Below are 9,756 nucleotides of genomic sequence, written 5' to 3'. Positions count from 1 at the left end.
ATCATATCCCCCTCAAGTATTCTCCAGCATAAATATGCTCAGAGGATCCTTCAAAGGAACCTTCAAAGGGTCTCCCATCCCTTTATCATCATGTTTACTCTCCTCCGGAGCTCTCTTAGTTTATTAGTGCAATGGCCAGAATTCAAAGCAATCCTGAATGCAATCTGACAAGAGACTATCCCCTAGTACATTGGGCCTATCACCTACTTTGGTGTAATTGTTGTAGAAGCAATATAGGCTAATTTTTCCTTAAAAGATTTTAAACTATTCTTGAAAATGAATTAATTCAAAGAACTAATACTCAACCATTGATAGTTTCCTAGTCACAAGTCTTAAAAGCCAACACACCAAGAGCCAGGAATTTCTCCAGCACACTAAGACAATTCAAAGTCAGGGGAGTTGAATCTACCTCAATCATCTGTGTCCTTGCTGAATATCCTTTCTAGTTATTGCTAGATAAACTTCCTTTTACTAACTATTATACAACTATCTAATAATGAGACTATGAATGTCTCATTGTTTGAAATCCAATAAATTTCTTTTTATTGACTATCAGATGGTCTATGAATGTCTCATTCTAAACCCAAACCTGAAACACCAGATTTAAATCAGAATTGGCCTAGAATAGCATTCTGAAGTCATAATATTATTATTAATATTATTGTTGTTGTTGTTGTAGACTCCCAGATTGTACTATTGACTCTTACTGAATTTGTAGTTCACCAAAGCCAAAATTTAATTTAATCCCACCTTTATTTATTAAGCACCTATTATAAGGCATTTTGCTAGTTATTAGAAATACAAAACCAAATAGGTAGATGGGCAGTCGATGAACCTACATTCTGGGCATAAAAATACAGGCAAAAAGGAAGACAGTTCTTGCTGACAATGAGCTTACATTCTAATATGGAAAGTCACAACATGAAGGAGAGCTGAAAAGCAAACGAAGGCATCCTAAGAGTCAGAGGAAACAAGAGGAAAATGAAGATGTTGGCCTGGATCTTACCCAAAATGGAGACTCCTGAAGGAACTCATCAATGGGAAAAATCAGTTGTTATGGCCAAGGAATGTCCCAGAGTGAGAAATTTCCAGGCATTGAGGGAAGGTCTAGGGTGAGGCCAAGCTCAGTCATTCTAGTGAGACAGAAACTGGAGACAGTCAAGTCTGATTAAACTTTTTCATATAAACTGTTGCTAATGACCACCTTTTATTTGTAATAACAGTTTTTGTACTCAAGTATAGTACTTTACAGCTATTACTCTTAAATTTCATTTTTTATGATGAAATGACAACCAGTATGTAATAATCAGTTTAAGGGATACAATTCAGGAAATGTATGATAAGAAAATAAAGTAGACCTGCTCATTCACCAAACATCCCATATGCTATACTGGTACTAATTAAATATAAAAACCTACTGGAAATCTTCCAGCATGCTGAGTAGATACCATGGAGGATCTACAGAAGAAAAAATTTAAAGATCAGATGAGATGTTAGGTTACAAACTATAATGAAAGAATACATAGCTCAGCGACCTTCCAGTTCTAAATTCATTATCCACAGCACAGATTCAATAAAATATTGAAGTAAATTTAATCTAATTAAATTCTATCCTTGTAAGATGCTTTACTTCCATCAATCAACATGTGAGCTATCCTTCCTAGTTTTGTATCAGAGTGACTCAGTATGCCATCAGTTACATAAAAACAGTAGCTAGCACAAGGTCAAGGACAAACTCATTAGAAACCCACCTTCAAGCTGATAGCAATCCATTAATGACTATTCCTTAGGTCCAGTTGTTCAATCAGTCCTGTTTTCATCTATCTTGTCCACAAAAATAGCATGAGAGATTCCGCCAAATATTTGTCTGAAATTCAAGTGAATGATGTCTTTTCCTTGTTCTACTAGCCTAGCAACACTATCAAAAAGAAAACAATATTAATATGTCTATTTGAGGGGTATCATGGCATAGTGAATATTAGTGAACCACATTGGGTTTAAATCCTACCTTTTGACACATTCTGGCTATGTGATTCTGATCATGTCACAACTCGTCAGTGACACAGATGACTTTCTAAGATTCCTCTAAGTCTCAGAGTAGGTACTAATCTGTATTTTTATAGAGTTCCTTCATCAAACCTGTAATGAATGGGATGGCTAGGTGGCACAGTGGATAGAGTACAGACCCTGGAGTCAGGAGTACCTGAGTTCAAATCTGGCCTCAGACACTTAAAAATTACCTAGCTGCATGGCCTTGGGCAAGCCACTTAAACACATTTGTCTTGCAAAAAAAAAAAAAACCTAAAAAAAAACCTGTAATGAAGATTTATGGGAAAAACCAATGTCAGAGAGGTAGCACAGTTCTATGGAAAGAGCATCAACTTGATGTCACTAAACCTGGATTTTTTTCCCAGTTCCAACACTCATTGGTCATGTATTTAGATATGAGTTGGTCCCTTCACTTTTATGATACTCAGTTACATCTCTCAGAAAACAGGAGTAAGTATAACTGAGATGCTGACCTGTCAAGTTTGTTGTGGAGAAAATACTTTGTGAAGTTTAAAATATTATAGAAATACAAGCTACTGGGACTACTGAAGCAAAGTATTTTATAATATTGCAATTGTCCTAAAATAGATAAGCTATTTTGTAAGGTATGGAGGTTTAAATTGGTTTAATGGATTCTAACTTCCCCTTGATAGCATATCCAGATTTCTAGAAATGAAGGAGATTCTTTAGGGGATTCTTGGCTCAACCGGGAAGTTGGTCCAAGTGAACTCTAAGGTTTTCTTCTGACACTGATATTTTATAATTCTGAGACTTGGTACCTCTATGTTGGACAAGTCTTCCATTTCTCCCCCTCCCCCCATGAACAGAGTTGTATTTAATTCTCATGGCCATGAGGGGGCGTTTGAACACAGTCCTGGTACAAAGTTCTGTTGGTGACTTCAGAGAATTACATCAATTGATGGAGCCTCAGATTTATCCTCTTGGAGAGATTTAGGTAGGAATATGAATGCTTCTGGCAGCTAGTTCTCCTCTCTCTGGGATAATTCTGAACCCTTCTCCTATCCCTGAGATGGACCTGAAATAGTCCTTGCCTTGCCTCCTGGGACAGATCTTGGAGGTCCAATCCTCTCTAAAATAGCCCTAGACCTATCCTCCAAAGACATCCCTCCCATTCCAAACCCTCTTTTTCTAAAAGGATTGACCTGGGATAGCAACCCTCCCTGTCTCCCTACCTCACTAATCCAGAAGAGGTTCACTCCTCCAGCTGAACCTACAGTGCTTTACATTTCTCAAGACAAGCCATTCCTCAGCCAAATCTCTCAGATTCTCTTTAGTTTCATTGCCTTAGGAAAAGGGAGAAACTGAATTTATGTACATCTTTTACCTGTATAAGCCTCAGGAAACAGCTTCATGAAAAGTCTTTTTCCTTCCCATTTATTCACCAGTCTCTCTCTCTCTCTCTCTCTCTCTCTCTCATATATACATATATATGCATATGTATGTATGTATAAAAGTATATACAAATATTTATCTACATTTTTATTCTCACACATATGTATATGTAAAATATGTGTATATATAATTATTGTATTCCAAGGCTTTGTGATTTCTTCAGTGTGGATATTCCTGCCACTAGTATAAATTGCAAACCCATTTGGAGCTTGGTGGATGATTTTTAAGAATTGAGGTTAAAAATTCTCTACTTTTTAACCAATTTAGTGATAAGTCTCTCTGACTTTAGCTTGTTACCTTCACCTCACACTATTTTTTTGGAAAAAAAACACTAATAGAAGTTAAGAACTGGAAATAAAGCAGATGCCCATTACAAATTTTAGCACAGGGGCAGCTAGGTGGCGTAGTGGATAAAGCACCAGCCTTGGAGTCAGAAGTACCTAGGTTCAAATCCAGGCTCAGACACTTAAAAATTACCTAGCTGTGTGGCCTTGGGCAAGCCACTTAACCCCATTTGCCTTGCAAAAAAAACCCTAAAAAAACCCCAAATTTTAGCACAAATGGATGTAATGGAATATGTGTGATAAATAAAGAGAAGCATGGAAAGATCTATATGAACTGATTCAGAATAAAGTAAGCAAAGCCAAGAAAACTCTATATACAATAACCACAATAGTATAAATGAAAAGGACACACCAAAAAGTTAAAAAATAAATGTTACAGAAGCAGCTAGATGATACAGTGGCTAGAGCACCAGAGCTGGAGTCAGGAGGACCTGAGTTCAAATTTGGCCTCAGTCACTTACCTAATAATGACTTAGCTGTGTGACCTTGGGCAAGTCACTTAACCTTATTGCCTTAGAAAACAAAAAATAAATAAATGGTGGAAAGATAGATAAATAAATAACTGTAATGAAATTATAAAGACCAAGCAGAATTTGAATAAATAAATAAGGTTAGGATACTTCCAACCTATACTTGTATGGAAGTGGGACTCACAGGTATCACATATTGCACATGTTTTCAGTCTTTTTTTTGATGTATCAATCAGTTATGTTATTTTTTCCTCTCTAAAAAATTATGATTTTTATATGCTCTTTCAGAAGGGTAAAGGAGGGATCCTTGGGATAATTATGATGTTGTAAGAAACAAAACAAAATCCATAAAAGCTAATTTAAAAACAACAACAATAGAACCAGAAGGCATGGGCTTTGATAGAGTTGTTCAGTAAAGAAAATAAAAGAGAAATGCTTATACAGCAGTTCCACTAAATTTTGTTTTAATGTTTTAGTTATCCATCTCTTAGCAGAATATAATAATAGTAATAAGTGATAGCTTTATTTCTAGCATATTTGTGAGTCTTTTTGTATTTTAATAATTTGTTTCATATAAAAGAAACAAATAGTTATACACTGAATCTTTGTCAACAAGTTTTAATTAAGTACCAAAAAGAGTAATATGTATTTCATTCTAGAGGTCATTGAAGATCACTAGAATTTATTGAACAGGAAAGTAACATAGTCAAACATGGATTTTAGCTAGTTAACCTCCACCTTATAGCAGGAGCTATTTATTTTTCTTCTTTATATAGCCTGCAGTAATAACTAAGGAGCTTCTCCTACCCATTCCTCCAGTTTTGTAGTAGCTTCAAATCATTTTCCTCTCAGGAACACAAAAAAGCATATCAAGAACATTAGAAAAATTGGGCATGCTACCCACAACCTAACAAAGTGATAACAGATCTAAAGTATAGTTTAAGACAATTTTATATCTATTTATTTATTTGCACCTGGTCAATTCAGGAACTCGTTCTGCTTGACTGTGAATATTTGTTACAAGGACTTTCCCCATACTTCCCCTTTGGGAAGGAAGGAGAGAAGATAGATTTGGTTAGTTTTTTAAAATAATTAATTTTAAAAAAGAAAGAAAATTAGGGATATATTTGGGTATATATATATACATACTATATATATATATACATATATATATGTATATATATATATATAGTTTTTGCAAGGCAATGGGGTTAAGTGGCTTGCCCAAGGCCACACAGGCTAGGTAATTATTAAGTGTCTGAGGCCAGATTTGAACTCAGGTACTCCTGACTCCAAGGCCAATGCTCTATCCACTGCACCACCTAGTCGCCCCCGATTTGGGTATATTTTTAAAAACTTTTTGCACCATGAGGAACATTCATACTAGAGAGATACATATACCACCAGACATTACCTGTGAGGAGAGTAGTAGATTTGGAGTCACCCCATATCCCAACCTGTATTTGCAATGAAAGAGATCTTCTTGGAGATAAGATGTAGTTTGGACTTGTAGAGGTGGGAATGGGAAAGTGAAGTTCCTGACAACCTGAGCAAACTTCTGTGAGAAGGTAGGCTGAAATATGGAAAGAAAGCCAGAGTCAGAGTCAGGAATGCTTGCCAGACCTCCAACTGAATTCCTATCCTGACTGTAAATTGAATGATGGTGAGTAAGTCATTTAACCTTTCACCTCTCTATCAAGCAATAAGCATTTATGAAGTCATTATTTGTAGGCAAAGGGAAGGGGAAAAATAGCCCCTGTCTTTAAGGAGCTCACATTCTAATGGAGTCTCAATTTCCTCTTTTCTAAAATACTAATGACTATTCTCCCAGACTCAGTGACCACCTAGTCTAATTTACACTGAGAAAGAACCCCTGCTACCTACTTATCTGCTGGTTCTACCTCCACATGACAGTCTTTCAAATACTAGATGACATCATAAATCCCCTGAATTTTCTCCTCTTAAGTCTAAACATCCCTAGATATTTCAAATGATCTTCATATGATGTGAACTCAAGGTCTTTTGCCATCCTGGCTGCCCCAGCTTATCAATGTCCATCTTAAATTATGGATCCTGGAACTAAGTCTGATACTCCAGATGAGATGTGACAAAGGCAGAACAGAATGAGACCATTATGTCCCCATTCCTGGAAGCTATGCCCCTCTTAATGTACCCCAAGTACTACTTAGCTCCTTTGGCTGTAATAATATACTACTAACTCATATTGAGCTTGCAGTTCACCAGAACCTCAGATCTTTTTGAAAATATGTCTGTCTTCCTCTTTGGCCCATTCACAATCAGGATGAAGACCATTTTAAGCAACCAGACTGTGGACATTCCAGAAAATGTTGAATTTCTCTGAAGGATCAGACAGTTATTGTGAAGGGGCCCAGAGGAATCCTCTGCAGGGATTTCAACCATATCAATGTGGAACTCAGTCTCCTTGGAAAGAAGAAAAAAAGACTCCGGGTGGACAAGTGGTGGGGAAATCGAAAAGAATTTGCAACTGTACACACAACCTGTAGTCATGTGCAGAACATGATCAAAGGTATTACTCTGGGTTTTCATTATAAGATGAGGTCTGTGTGTGCTCACTTCCCCATCAATGTTGTTATTCAAGAGAATGGCTCACTTGTTGAAATCAGAAATTTCTTCAGTGAAAAATATATCTGAAGAATGCGTATGAGACCAGGTGTTGCTTGTGCGGTTTCTCAAGCCCAGAAAGATGAGTTGATTCTTGAAGGAAATGATATTGAACTTGTATCAGACTCAGCTGCCCTGATCCAACAGGCCACTACAGTCAAAAACAAGTATATCAGAAAGTTTTTGGATGGTATCTATGTTTCTGAGAAAGGCACAGTATAACAAGCTGATGAATAAGTTGGAAAAGATGCCAAAGGCTGTGTCCTGAGGAATCAATACTTATTCAGATGTCAAAATAAAAATACTTTTTGTCAAAAAAAAAGAAAAGAAAATAAGTCTGTCTTACTTTCCTGTTCAATAAACTCCAATGACTCCTGATTTCTTCTAGAATCAAATACAGATTCTTCTGTTTTGTACATAAATTAGTATTTGTTGACAGATAGATCAAGTATAGGACAGCTATTTATTTCCTTAACTTAAAAGGAAATATTAAAACACAAAAGACTCACAAATATACTTGACAAGTACTTAAACATGAAGCTGTAATATTTACCTATTATTATACTCTCCTGGGGGGTTGATAATTAAGACATTAAAATGAAATTTAGTGGACTGCTGAGTAGGCATTTCACAATCTGAACAACTCCTTCAAAGTTTATTCTTCTGGTTGTGCTCATTCTCCTGCTGATGTTTATTTTCTCCTACAAAAAACACCAGAACTCTGAATAAAACAATGATTCAAAACAATTCCAAAAGGCTATTGTTGAAAAAAAAAGAGATTAGACTGATGAACTCTGAGTGCAAACTGAAATATTATTTTTCTCATTTTCTTTTTTGTCTTGCTTTTTTAAAAAATATGGCTAATATAGAAATATATTTTACATGATTTGACGTGTAATTTATATATTGCTTGGCTTCTCATGGGTGTGGGAAAGAGTGGGAAGGAGGAAGAGAGTTTGGAATCCAAAATTTAAAAAGAAAAGAATGTTTAAAAATAAGTAAATTAAAAAAAAGAAGCACCACAGTAACTAAAGAAGGCTCCTCTCACTTTTAGGGCAGTTAGTACCAACTGAAAGACTTAGGAACTAGGGGTGGCCAGGTGGCATAGTGGATAAAGCACCTGCCCTGGAGTCAGGAGTGTCTGGGTTCAAATCTGGTCTCAGACACGTAATAATTACCTAGCTGTGTGGCCTTCGGCAAGCCACTTAACCCCATTTGCCTTACAAAAACCTAAAAAAAAAAAGACTTAGGAATTCCTTAAGCAAGTGATCTTCCAGAAGTCTATTCCATAGTATCTATTATGCCCATTCTTAGGAAAAGAAACACAAGGCCTAGAGTAAAGATTACTTAGGCAGGATACATGTGCATTAACATGGAGAGAGTGTTCCAAGCCATGCATAGAGTCAAAGAAAAGAGAATGATAAAGGGCAGAGTTTCTATTTTTAAAGTCTACTGTGTGGGTGACTCTTCTTGGCTCAGTAGCCTACCTCTCTGAAGCAACACAAATGTACCTTTGCCCCACTCAACCCACAATAAAGGAGAAAAGGCAGCATATGGAACCGAATTAGAAACCTCTGGTTGTGTATGTCTTTTATCAAGGAAAGGTCCACAGGAAATGGACAGAAAAAAATGTGTCAATGGAGGAACCCAGAGATAGCCTATGAGGCATAAGGAAAGAGCTCAACTTCAATTAAGATCCATGGGGGTTACTCAAGTTGCACAAAGAAATCTAAAAGAATTTAAGGGGAGAGAAAGAGAGAGAGAACAGAGGTCAAATGATTTGTCCAAAGTCAAAATAAACAGAAGATGAGTTTTGATAGAAAATAGAAATCCTACTAGGCAGAAGAAAGCAGCAAACTCCTTGAAGGATGATATGGATTCTCAGAGTCCAAGATGAAGTTGTTGTTCAGTCATTTCAGTTAAGTCTGATTCTCTGAGATTCTATTTAGGGTTTTCTTGGCAGAGATATTGGAGTGGTTTGCCATTTCCTTCTCCAACTCATTTCACAAATGAGGAAACTGAGGAAAGCAGGGTTAAATGACTTGCTCAAGATCACACAGTTGCAAATGCCTGAGGTCAGATTTCCTAACTTCAAGCCCTGTACTGGACCACCTAGCTGCCCAAGATGAAGAGAGATAGCTCTAATAGAGATGCAATAGAAGAGATGCAAATAGCTCTAATATAATAATTATAACATAATATAATAATTCAATAATTAAGTGCATAAGAGACATAAATAAAAGCCTTGGAGAGTTCACTCATAGTTGAGGAATGAGAAGTTTCATGGAAGAATAGGTTGTCAATATGCAGAGACAGTTATGTACTCATCAAGCTTGAATCTATATTATGTTTATCTGGGTACATATCATCTCTAAAGTAGTCTTTACCTTTCCCAAGGTTGTTCACTATGATCCTGATGCCAATGGGGCCTCAAAAAATTCAACTTCATTCATGAGTCTGAAGAGGGGCCAATAAGCAGCTCATGACATTCTGAACCACTCAGAAGCTATTCAAAGTTTTCTCAGCAGGGATTTATGGTAAATAGTTAACAATCTTTGCTCTGAGAAGGAGAAACACATACAAGGCACACTTTTAAATTTAACCTATTATTATATTCCTCATAACTTTCTTAAATTGAGACAACCAACAGAACAATAAATAAGGCACTGATTCAATGCTTTGCAAACTTTTGAGATGTCAATGCCTACACTGAAAATTTATAATGGGCTCTCAGGAACCAGTAAAAGATGACTGACACATCCCTGAGTAGGAGACAGCATTAATAAATCAACAAATACTCATAAAGCACCTATTGTGCTAGTATAGGATGGATAAGA

General features: G+C 36.4%; 1 long non-coding RNA gene and 1 pseudogene across 1 annotated transcript; one reads left to right on the top strand and one right to left on the bottom strand.

Moving 5' to 3' along the window:
• Positions 1 to 690: 690 nt before the first annotated feature.
• On the bottom strand, positions 691 to 7,615 carry LOC141518648 (uncharacterized). The gene is made up of 4 exons (XR_012477252.1): positions 7,473 to 7,615; positions 5,691 to 5,849; positions 1,752 to 1,918; positions 691 to 1,133 (listed from the first exon to the last, which is right to left on the bottom strand). It is a non-coding gene; the product is annotated as an uncharacterized LOC141518648 (long non-coding RNA).
• On the top strand, positions 6,579 to 7,156 carry LOC141518643 (large ribosomal subunit protein uL6-like; annotated as a pseudogene).
• Positions 7,616 to 9,756: the final 2,141 nt, after the last annotated feature.

The sequence above is a fragment of the Macrotis lagotis genome, chromosome 1, assembly GCF_037893015.1.
Source record: "Macrotis lagotis isolate mMagLag1 chromosome 1, bilby.v1.9.chrom.fasta, whole genome shotgun sequence".
In the NCBI taxonomy this organism is placed as follows: Eukaryota; Metazoa; Chordata; class Mammalia; order Peramelemorphia; family Peramelidae; genus Macrotis; species Macrotis lagotis.
This window is presented reverse-complemented; position numbering and strand designations above follow the sequence as displayed.